This window comes from Camarhynchus parvulus, chromosome 18, assembly GCF_901933205.1.
Source record: "Camarhynchus parvulus chromosome 18, STF_HiC, whole genome shotgun sequence".
Classification (NCBI taxonomy): domain Eukaryota; kingdom Metazoa; phylum Chordata; class Aves; order Passeriformes; family Thraupidae; genus Camarhynchus; species Camarhynchus parvulus.
The window spans coordinates 4896469-4908556 of NC_044588.1; positions in this window are offsets into that span (position 1 = coordinate 4896469).

The window sequence follows — 12088 nt, forward strand, 5'->3', positions numbered from 1 at the left end:
AGGAAAATGTGCAGGACTCAGCCATGGCCTCCATGCCCATCCCGCCTGGTGCTCCAGCAGAGGGATGGATGGCAAGGTGGCTGCATCCCTGATCTGGAATTTCTCCCACAAGGAGCTGGGGAGAAGCTGCACCCCCAGGAATGTCAGATACAGGCAGAGGAGTCCATCCCATCCCTACAGAACCACGGCCAGGAGGGCTGGGGGCTGCTGGGGGAAGTTTTATGGTGCTCGAATCAATCAGTGGGAATCCCATAAAAGTCAGTGGGTATAAATGGGTTCCTGGGATAGGTTTTGACATCCAATTGTCTTTTCCATTTCAGTTGTCATAAAGCTCTGCACACCCAGATATACAGCCCGAGCCGGGGTGCTCACCACCAAGCGCTGATGTGCAGCCACGTGTGCCACAAGCCCCGGCACACGTGCACAGAGAGGCTCTGGACACACACACAGGGAGGAGCCCCAACCCCTCCTGGGGAGCCAGGGATCCATTTCCCTGCCGTTACCCACGGCAGGAGCAGAGCATGGGTGACAGGGGATCGATCTGTGAGGCTGCTCCAAAAAAAAACCTCATTTAAAGGGAAACTTAGATGAGCAAGCAAGTCGTACATCATCTCCCTGTGAATGGTTTGTCGGGCTCGGGGAGGGGAGAGGCAGGGCTGGCTTGGCAGAGGGGGGATGGAGGAGAGCCCTGGTTGTGATCCCATTGCTGAGGCTGAGCACTGGATATGGGGGGCCTGGGAATGGGGTACCCCCCTTCTCCAGCCCCCCATCCTGGAGCTGGAATCACCAGGAGAAGGTGACTCTGCCCCGCTGTAGCACTTGCAGATAAAGAATTATGGATCATTTCCTCCTGCCCATCTGGCACGCAGGGAAGGGATGTGCAGAACAAAACCCCTGGCTCCGGAGTCTCCTTTTCCTCCTCCTCCCTCATCTTGGCCTGTTTGGAAATGAGAGTTAAAGAAGCTGGAAGGGAGGAAGAGGAGGGATGGTGTGGTGCAAAGGTCTCACACAGGACACCTGGAATCTCTGGGGTTTCACACTGGAGAGCAGCACCCCTGGGTCCTGTGATGGAATCCTGTCATCCCTTGGGTCCCACACCAGAGTCCTGTCATCCCTGACGTCCCCGACTGCACTGCCACCATCCCTGATGTCCCAGAGTGCAGTGCCATCATCCCTGATGTCCCAGACTGGAGTTCCATCATCCTTGGGTTCCCCTGCCAGCTGGCACCAGTGCTCCTCAGCCAATAACTCACACCAAGCCTCTGCCTCCCTCCCAAATCCATCTCTCCGGAGAGCAGGAACGTGCCAGCCGGGATTTATCCCCTCCCCGGGGCGGGTGGCTCGGTGCAGCAGATGCCACTTTGTGTCACAGCCTGATTTCTCTCCCCTCGATTCGCAGCTCATCATCAGCTCCGCCGGTGACCGCTCCCCTAAATCACCGCCCCTGCTCTCTCTGGGATTGATGCCGAGATTTTTCTTCTCTCCAAAGAGGCTCCCGCTGGCTGCGGCTCCGTGGGGACCCCGAGGAGGGAGGGCTGGGACAGAGGGGCTCCGAGCCGGCCCCCGACCCACGGGGCACTCGGGGCTGGAAAAGGGGGTGCCCAGGCACGCACACCCCCGCCCCAACGCTGCTCCCCGCGTTCCTGCTCGGCAGGGAGGGCACCCAGAGCCCTGCGGACCAGCCGGGGCTCGTTCCCGGCGCAGCTCCCCGGCTCGGCAGCGGCTGCAGCCCCGCGGCCCTGCCACCTCTGCCTGCGTGGCAAACAGAGGCTTCCTGCTGGCTGCCGGCAGGGCTGGGAGCTCCAGAGAGGATCCCGGCAGGGCTGAGAGCTCCAGAGAGCATCCCGGCTGAGAATTCCAGAGAGCATCCCGACTTCTGTCAGGGCTGGGAGCTCCAGAGAGCATCCTGGCTGCCGCCAGGGCTGAGAGCTCCAGAGAGCATCCTGGCTGCTGGCAGGGCTGAGAATTCCAGAAAGAATCCCAGCTGCTGGCAGGACCAAGAGTTCTAGAGGGCATCCCGGCTTCTGGCAGGGCTGAGAGCTCCAGAGATCATCCCGGGTGGTGGCAGCGCTGGGGCAGCGCCGCCGGGAGCTTCATTGACAGAAAGGCCCCGAACGCTCCCCCGGCTGTCCCCCGGGGGCCGGGAAGGACGGTGGCTGTCGCCGCGGAGTGGCCGGGTGTGGGTGCACGGCCCCGGGCAGGTCTGGTGGTGGATGGTGCTCGGCACGGACCACGCTCCTGTGGGATTTTGTGGCGGAGTGATCAGGCAGAGGACGCCGGGTCCCACGGGACTCGGCCAGGTCTGCTCCAGCCCCACGGAGCTGCAGGGAGGGGAAGCAGAGATGGAGGGATGCTGTGCCAGAGCCCGGGATCCCTGCTCCAGCCGGAGCCTGGGCTGCAGCCAGAGGAGGCTGGGGGTGGATAAAGCTCATCTCCTCCAGCATATGGAGCTCGGAGCGAGCTGTCCCCAGGCAGCGGCGGGGCGGGCACGGGGAGCGGCCCCTGAGCCCGCGGCCCCTGCCAGAGCCTGCCCACATCCACACGCTCCCGTCCCCTGCCAGGATCCGTCACCGCCGGCTGCCTGGGGAGGGACGCGGGCACTGATCCGTGCTGGCCTCGGCTCCTGGCACAGGGACGTGGCACAGCCCCACAGCCCCGGGAGGCAGCGCTGGCTGCGGTGCAGGATGCAGCTCGAGGTCTCCGTGACCTCAAAAGGGAGGAACGGACCCTTCGAGCCCCCAGCTGGCGGCAGCAGGGACAGGCAGCTGGTGCCCCTTGTCCCCCGTGCCACACTCGCGTGGCCAGGCTGTGAGGACACACATCCCTGGGCACTGGGGACAGTGGGACTGATTTAAATCCACTCTAAGTGCCAGTCCCTCTCTGTGAGTCCCCATCTCATGTGACATTGGAGTGTGGCATCACCAGGGCTGGACCCACAGGGTCCTGACCAAGCAGGATGAGACCCTGGGCCATGTCCAGCCTCAGGAATCAGGCTGAGCACAGGAAAGTTCGAGTCCATCTGCATCTCCCGAGGTGCCAATGAATCCCTCCCAGTGCCACCAGGCCCCTGTGTGTCCCCAACCCCAGGGAGCTGTGGCCCCAACACCCTCAGAGCCCCCAGGACACCCCCAGCCACCCCCTGCCAGAGCCAGGGCCGTGCTGCAGGAGGGTCCCCAGTGCAATGGCAGTAACAAGCTTCTGTTAAATAATTGAATTCCTCAAATTGTTCCCTTTTCCCTCCGGTTTTGGTACACATTTGTCACCGTGCCATTAGGCAGACGCTTTGCTCGCACTTCATTTATTCATAAGCGCAGCCGTGACAATGACAGCAGAGCTGAGCACAACTGCTGGCACGGGGCACGGCTGTCCTGGCACTGCCACCTCTCACAGTGGCACCAGAGCAGTGACAACACCGGGGTCACAGTGAGGATGGGGGCTCTGTGCATCCTGCTGGTCACATCTTCCCCGGTTTGGGGGACAGATGGGGACAATCGGCTCTGTGCCCTCTGCACCCCATCTCCTGCAGTGGCTCTGGGTGGTGGCAGTGCTGAGTGGTGCAAGAACCACCCCAGGACCTCAGGAGTGCCCAGAGCTGGAGCTGCCTCTGCTGGGGAGGGATTAAAGGTGAGCCTGGCCTTGCTCCTGCTCGGCAGAGCCACCACGGGCTGCCCCAGCAGCCAGGCAGGTGGGAAAGCCACTACAGGCCACGAGGGAACAGCAATCCCTGGTGCTGGGTGTCACCAACCCCACCTGCAGCCAGGGACCAGCACCCTGGATTGCCACAGGACATCAGGACATGCCCATCCCGTGGCAAACTGCCCGTGCTGGGCACGGCCAGGGCAGCTCTGGATGGGCACAGCCCCACAGCAAACCGTGCTGGGCACGGCCAGGGCAGCTCTGGATGGGCACAGCCCCACAGCAAACTGCCCGTGCTGGGCACGGCCAGGGCAGCTCTGGATGGGCACAGCCCCACAGCAAACTGCCCGTGCTGGGCATTTCCAGGGCAGCTCTGGATGGGCACAGCCCCACAGCAAACTGCCCGTGCTGGGCACGGCCAGGGCAGCTCTGGATGGGCACAGACCCTGAGGATGCCACGCTGGCACCCCGTGGTCCAGGTGGGAGCACCCGCAGGTCCATCCATGCCAGGGACGTGCCTCGCCTTGCACGAGCTCTGCTCAGCTAATTGCAGTAATTAGCCCGTAATTAAGCGATTATTTGAGGACGTGGTTCCATGTGTTCCTGCAGGGGGGGGAGGACGGGGGACGCGGTCTCAGCGGGCACAGGCCGTGCGAGCCGAGGGGACAAGGACACCGCCCGTCCCCCGAGGGCACGGTGGGGGCACGGCGGGGACACGGTGGGGACACGATGTTTTCTCCATTTTCTCCGTGGTTTTGCCCAGGATTTCCATTCCCCCGTGACTCTGGTGAAAGGCAGAGGCCGGAGCCAGGCTGGGAGCCCACGGTGGTGGTGGGATGGGATGGGATGGGATGGGATGGGATGGGATGGGATGGGATGGGATGGGATGGGATGGGATGGGATGGGATGGGATGGGATGGGATGGATGGAGCTGCGCTGGCGGGAGCTGCACGGACACGCTGCTCCCGAGGTCTGCGCCGGAGCTGGAGCCAGGGAGTGCCGGAGCCAGGCGAGGAGAGGCCGCCAGCTGGCCGGCTCCACTCTGGAACAACGCCCGGCTGTCTCTGCCTGCGTGGAGGTGGCCAAGTTAAACCCCCGCGCACGGAGAAGGGAGGGGAGCTGCGGAGCAAAGGCAGCTCCAGCCCTGGGGCGCTGCCCACGGCCGGGGTGCCCATCCCAGTGACACCCTGAGGGTGAACCCTGCAGTCCCAGAGTGAAGAACCAGGGAACCACGCCCCCGCAGGGCTCCTGGAGCTGTGGGAACATCAGGATTCTCCTTGGGGTCTGCTGTCCCCCAACCCCAACCCCCACGGGCTTCCCCAGTTTCACCCCACACTGGAGAAATAAGGCTCATCCCGGCTCTGCTGAGGGAAACGAGGAGCCTCCCACAGCATCACATCCACCGGAGCACCGGGACCCCCCCGCAGCCCCTCCGTGGCTCCGGGAGCATCACCGGGAGTGCCCGGGGCTGGCGGCCGCAGAGCCCCCGGCGGGGAGCGGAGCGTGCCTGACAGGAACCGAGCCTCGGCGGGGAAGGAGCAGACGGGAGGGAAATAAAAGCAAATTACATCAGTGCTGGCATGGGCAGCTATCCCGGAGAGCTATTTCGGGAAGGGCCAGGCCGGCTGCGGGGATAAGCGCTTGCAGATGTTGCTTGGAGCGCCTCGCCGGGGCTGCGGGAGGGGACAGTGCCAGCGCGGGGACACGGGGACGGGCTGGGGACCCTCCTCCTTCCAGCCCCATAGCGAGGGGACCCCTGGGTGCTGCTGGATGCCCGGATCCAGTTTTGGGCCGCGGTGGGGATCCCCAGCACTGCCACATGCACCGGGACAGCTCGGGGACTCCGTGCGGGGGGACACGAGGGGCCCGCTTGGTGGCCCCGACGTGGTGGCATCTCAAGGTGATTGGCAAGGGCAAGGAAAGAGAAACCTGGCCGTTGCCATGGTTACCACCTAACATCCTCCAGCACGGGCTCCGAGCAGCAATTCCGGTGTTGCATCGCCGGGATGGGCTGTGGAGGGGAAGGGAGGGATGGATGGCTCCCGGCTGGGCCCTTCGGTCTGGGGGAAAACCGAGCAGCACCGAGAGCTCAGCCCAGGCTCGGATGGGGGGGATTCAACGCACAATCACCCCCCAAACGCTCCCAAATCCCGCTCAGGCTCCCAGCCCACGCAGGGATCCGGCCTTGGCTCCGGCTGCTGCGGGCTGAGCCCGGCTCAGGGCTGGGATCCGATCCCAGCTCTCCGCTCCCCTCAAACCAGAGCAAACAGCAGCTCGGGGTGGAACGGAGTCAAAGGAGAGACGTGGCAGATGCTTCTGCTCTCCCCAGCTCCCCGTTTGCCGGGAGGGACGCGGTGCTGACGGCTCCCGGTGCCCGCTGCCCCCTGTGCCAGCCGTGGCACGGGGTGACGGGCACCGCGGTGGCAGGTGGCATTTGCCAGCTGCCCCGGCCGCTGCGGGGAACCGGCAGTGCCACGGCGGCAGGAGGGAGCAGCCCATTTGTGAGCTGCTGCCAGCTGTTCCTCTGCAAAATAATTTGATGGAAAAACGGGGAAGGGAGAGCGTTTTTCCAGCAACATCTTGCTTTAATATTAGGGGAAAAAAACCCACAAAAATCCGACAGGAAATAATGTTGGAGGAAGGAAAGCAGTGCTCAAATTTATCCTTGTGCCGTGCACAAACAGGGTGTGTGATGCTGGGACCATCCCAGAGGGAATCCAGGTCCCAGAGCTCCAAGGACCATCCCAGCAGCCTGAGGAGCCTGAGGGCGCTGGGCCAGGCGCTGTGTGGGCTGGTGACACTCTGCAGTCACAGCCACGCAGAGGTGACAGACTGACCCCCACGGCTGACACACGGATTTACTGCCTGCACAGGCAGCCAAGGCTCCGGGGAGCGGCCAAGGACAGCCCGGTCCCTGTGTCACCCCAGACATCCCTGTGTCTCCCCCGGCTCCTGGCTCCAGCCCAGGGACGTGGTGCCCTTGTCCCCATAGCCCCAGGGGACACCAACCCCCACGGGGACCTCTGTGTCCCCCACCAGCCCCACATCACCTCGAGGAACTCCAGGGAAGGCAGAAAGTCCTAAAATCAGACCAAGGGGAGGAGGAGGGGCTTTTCCACAGGGCTTGGTGCTCCCAGGCACATCCCTGCCTCAGTGCAGCCGGATCACAGGGGATGGGGTGGGGAACAGAGCAAGAAACAACAGAGGTGATGAGTAGATCCAGCCACAGGGCCATTGGTACACTCCAAATCCCCATGCCTTTTCCTTTTCCCATCCTTATCTCCATTCCCAGCCCCTTTCCCTTCCCTTTTCCTTTCTCCAACCCCATTCTCTCCCTCAAGCCCATTCCCCATCATCTCCCCCTTCCCTTTTCCCTTCCCCATCCCTTATCGCACCTCTTTCCCCATCCCATCCTCATCTCCATCTCCATCTCCACTTCCATCTCCATCCCCATCTCCATCTCCATCTCCATCTCCACCTCCATCTCCATCTCCATTTCCACCCCATCCCATCTCCATCTCCATCTCCATCTCCATCTCCATCTCCATCTCCATCTCCATCTCCATCTCCATCTCCATCTCCATCTCCATTTCCACCCCATCCCAATGGATCATCCCCACCACAATCCAGGCTCACTGCCACATTGCTCCCACCATCCAGCAGCCCCAAACTGGGACCAGGTGGCTCAGGCTGAGCCAAGGCATGGACACCAAAAGCCATCATGGTCCCCAAGAAGAGAAAAAAGATCCCTCGGGAGAGGAGGGGGAAGGAGAAGAAAAGGGAAAAAAAAAAGTTCAATCAGCTTTGTAAAGGGCACAATTTACAAAATCCATTCCATATTTTACTAGGCTGGGATTTAGGGATTAGTCTGTAATACTTAGGTGGCTTTTTGTAATAAAACCCTGAGCTGCAGCAGCCTTGGGAAAGAAGAAGGTGGCAGGAGTCTCCTCTCCATCCTGCGCTCATTTTCCCAGAGTTTCCTCCTTGTTTCTTTCTTTTTTTCTCTTTTTTTTGATCTCGGCAGCCCCGTTAATCTGGGCTTTATCTGCCTATGGAGGAGGCCTGAGCTCTTTATTGGATTTTTGGCAAGAATAAATGATTTAGTTTGGGATATTACGGAGACGATTCCGTGGGATTACGGCACCTCATAAACGGAGCAGCGGGGATCAATTCCTCGCCATGGGAATGCGCCTGTGCCTACGTGCTGCTGCTTCAGGGGGTGGGGACGGCAGCTATGGCACAGGTAGGGTGGTTATGACATGGTTAGGGTGGCTATGACGTGGTTAGGGTGGTTATGGCATGGTTTGGGTGGCTATGGCACAGGTGTGGTGGTTATGGCATGGCTAGGGTGGCTATGGCATGGTTTGGGTGGCTATGGCATGGTTAGGGTAGCTGTGGCACAGGTGTGGTGGCTCTGGCACCGGTCCAGTGGCTCTGGCATTGTTAGGGTGGCCATGGCACAGGTGTGGTGGCTATGGCACAGACATGGCACAGATATGGCACAGATATGGCCATCATGTCCAGCCCTGACCCCATGGGCAGCCCCAGGATCAAACCAAACCCACCCAGACGTGCCAGGGAGGATGTTGGCACGAGGCCACCGAGCAGGAGCAGCCACCCTGGGCATGGGGTGGGAGGTGACAGCGCATTCCCCTCTTGAGAGGATCCTGAACCCACAACAAAGTTCATCTCCAGCCTCTTCTCCCAGCTCAGCCGCACCCTGGGGCTGGGGACAGGGTCCCTGTCCCCTGCTCGGCACGGTGCTGGTGCCACCACGGTGTCCCCTCAGCGCTGTGGCAGGGGGTGGGCAGAGCTTTGAAGCCCGGGGCTGAGTGGGTGAGGAGCCAGCGTGGCTGTCAATTCTCCTAATTAAGAAAATCCTTTGGGGAATGCAGATCCCTCGGCTGCCGGGGCTGTGTGGGAGCGCAGCCAAGCCAAGGACCCTGGGGATGGGGGTTTCACTGGGAAGCCACCCCTGTCCCTGTCCCAGGCACACCAGGGATGCAGGCAGGGCTCTGCAGCCCCCAGCCCACCCTGCAGGTGGGACACCCAGCTGTTCCTTGGCATTCCATCATGGAAAAACCATCTCTGCTGTGGCCAGCCATGGATCTCACCAATCCAAGGGAAAAGCGAGGCAGGAGAGCCCGTAAGTCATGGGTGCCCTGAGAGGTTTATCAATAATGCACAAACTCAGGGCTGGGGAGGGCATTTCCCAGTGAATTCCGTGCACAGGGAGTGCCCGTGGCCACAGCAGCACCGCTCCCTGCTCCCAGGGAGCTCCTGCCTGCAGGACTGACACATTCATCAGCTCTCCCATAATTGTGTTTTTGTGTGCCAGGAAGCTCCCCGGGAGCCACAGCCCCACTCGGGGCTCCCGAGCAGGAGCTGGCTCTGGAACGCTGACAGAGAGGGATTTGCTTGGCAAAGTAGGTCAGGATGGGACCTGTGGCCCCGGTGCTGCAGCCCAGAGCTGGGGTTCACCCAGCTGCTGCACCGTGCCCTGGGATGGGGGACAAGGATGGGATGAGATGGGGATGGGAGTGGCATGGAGATGGGAAGGGGTTGGAATGGGGATAGGAACACGGGTAGGATGGAGATAGGAATGGGAAAGGATGGGGATGGGATGGGGTTGGAATGAGATGGGAACAGGGAGAGGATGGGGATAGAAATGGGGAAGGACATGGGGTTGAGATGGGGAATGGGATGGGATGGGATGGAATGGGATGGGATGGGATGGGAACAGGGATAGGATGGAGATAGGAACAGGAAAGGATGTGGGGTTGGGATGAAGATAGTGCGGGGATGGGATGGGGATGGGGATGGGAACAGGGAGAGGATGGAGATAGGAATAGGGAAGGGCTGGGGGTTGGGATGAAGACTGTGGGGATGGGGTTGGAATGGGGATGGGAACAGGGAGAGGATGGGGATAGGAACAGGAAGAGACATGGGATTGGGATGAAGATAGTGTGGGGATGGGATGGGATGGGCTTGGAATGAGATGGGATATGGATGGAATTAGATGGGAACAGGTTTGGGGTGGGGATGGGATGGCGGTGAGGACGAGGACGGGGCCGCCCTGGGGCTGGGCACAGGGACAGAGGGGACAGGGGTGGCACAGGGCAGCGTGTGCCGTGCGTGCGGCTGTGGGAGGCGCGGTCCCGGAGCCGCGGGATAATTGCGGCGCTGCCGCCCGGAGCCGAGCGGATGAGCCGGGCGACAGCTCCCAATTATTGCAGCGCAGCGGGAGAAAGGGAAAGAAAGGAGGAGAAGAAAAGCACAATTATCGGGGCCTCGGCGGCGGCGCCGCGCACGGCTGCAATTTCCAGGCACAGCCCCGCTCCCGGCGCGTGACAGTTCCATTGATTTTCAAACGGGCACTTTTCCATCTCTGCCTCCCCTCCTTCATCCCACAGACACCAGGACGGGCTCCTGAATCCCCCCGGTGCTCCCTGAGCATCCCTGCCCTCGGTGGGCACCCCAACACCACCCATCTGTCTGGAGCCCCCGGTGCTCCCCCCCATTTCCATCTCACTCTCCCACCTTTCCCCCCCAGAGCTGCTCCCGGCCCCGGAGCCGCAGCCCTGTATATTAAAAAAGGTCAGGTTTCAGCTCTGGTGAGGCAGCAGAAAGCAGAGCAGCGTGAAGAGCTGCAGCTCCCGGTTCTTGTGGCATCGGGGGTTGGGGGCACGGGGGGGTCCCGGCGCTGGATCCGCTCCCTGCTGCTGCTGCGGGGGATGGGCGGGCTGGTGCCGATCCCACGTCGTCGCTCCGTAATTGACAATTAAATTTAATTACAGCTCTGAGAAATAACAGCGTGCGCTGGGTTGATGGGCCTGTCTGGAGCGGGGCGGGTTCCTCCCACTCTGAGGTGGAGCAGGGGTGACATCCACGACGTGGTGACACCGCTTGCCACGGTTGGGGTGGCAGCTCTGGGGGCCCCAGCGGTGGAGCTGGCCTCGGCATGGGGACCTGCACCTTCACCAGCAGCAAACCCATCCCAGGGCGCATCCTGCACGCTTTTCCTGGCAATCCAGAGGGAACAGCACCTCTGGCACCGTGCAGCTCCTGCTGGGGATGCTGGAGGTGCCCCAGCATGAGTGAATTATTTATTTCCATAAAAAACACGGAGTGTGGAGCTGCCTTGGCCTTTACCTGTTCCCATCCCCGCTCTTTTCCCCTCTTTTTTTCTTAATTTTCTTTGAAGCAGCATCACAGCTGCCTCCCAGATTTGCTGCCTGCTCTATGAACCTTTGGATGCAGTCGTTGGTGGCTCTCAAGGTTTCTCTGCAATTAGAGAGATTTTCCAGAGCCAGGATCAGGTGCTCAGCAGGAGCTGGCGTGGTTGGAGGCTCAGCAATCCCAGACTCCACATTTGGGATAAGCAGCTCACACCTCCCTGGCAGCCTCCACAGCCCCATCCCTTCACACCTCTCTCTAATTAGCCATGATCGCCTGCAATTCCATAATTAGTTGGTTGATTTTTGCCCTCTGATCCCGCTCTAATTTCATTCCCTGGGGATGGGATGAGCTGGGAGCATCAGCGCCCAGGAGCAGCTGCACCCACGTTTGGGGTCACACAGCAGCCAAGTTGTGTGGCCAACCCTCCAAGTCCCCTATGCACCCACACTTGGGGTCACACAGCACCCAGGTGTCCCCAGGCAGGGACAGGTTGTGTGACCAACCCTCCAGGTCCCCTCTGCACCCAGGTGCTCACAGACACCACCCCAGGGTGGCCCTCAGGGGGACAGGGGTGTCCTGGTCCCCTCTGCCTGCCTGGAGAGCCACATGAGGCACAGTGGTGGCATCTCCCTCTGACAGGGTGTGGGGACATGTGCCAGGGCTGTGGGGACACCCGGAGTGCACAGACTCCTCCTGGAGGTCCCCAGTGCCACAGCGCTGCTGAGTGACACCAGGCTGTGCAGGGACATCCACAGCACAATTCCCCTGGGATTGTGACCCCCACTGTGGCACCGTGCCATGGTGGCCCTGCTCCGAGGGATGGCACAGAGGTGGCAGGGCTGGGGATGGGTGACCCTGGCTGCTGGACACGGCAGGGAACGAGGCCAAAGCGCCGCTGTCTCTCCCTCCCAGTGATCATTGCCCTCATTAAAACCCAGCTAATTATTATTCGGGCTCATTAGCAATTATAAACTCCAGCGCTGGCACTTCATTAAAAAAATGACAAATTCGCACTTAATTACGTTCCCCGGCAGCCCAACGGGTGGGAGAGCTCGGCCTCCTGACCCTGCCCGTGCCAGTGCCAGAACCAGTACCTACAGCAGTGACAGAACCAGTGCCAGTGCCCAAACCAGTGCCAGCACCCACACCAGGACCAGTCCCCAACACAGAGCCAGCAGCCACAGCAGTGCCAGCACGCTGCATCCTGGCACTGGGCAGCTTCTCGGAGCAGCACATGGCACACAGGACATGGCACACGGCACACAGGACACAG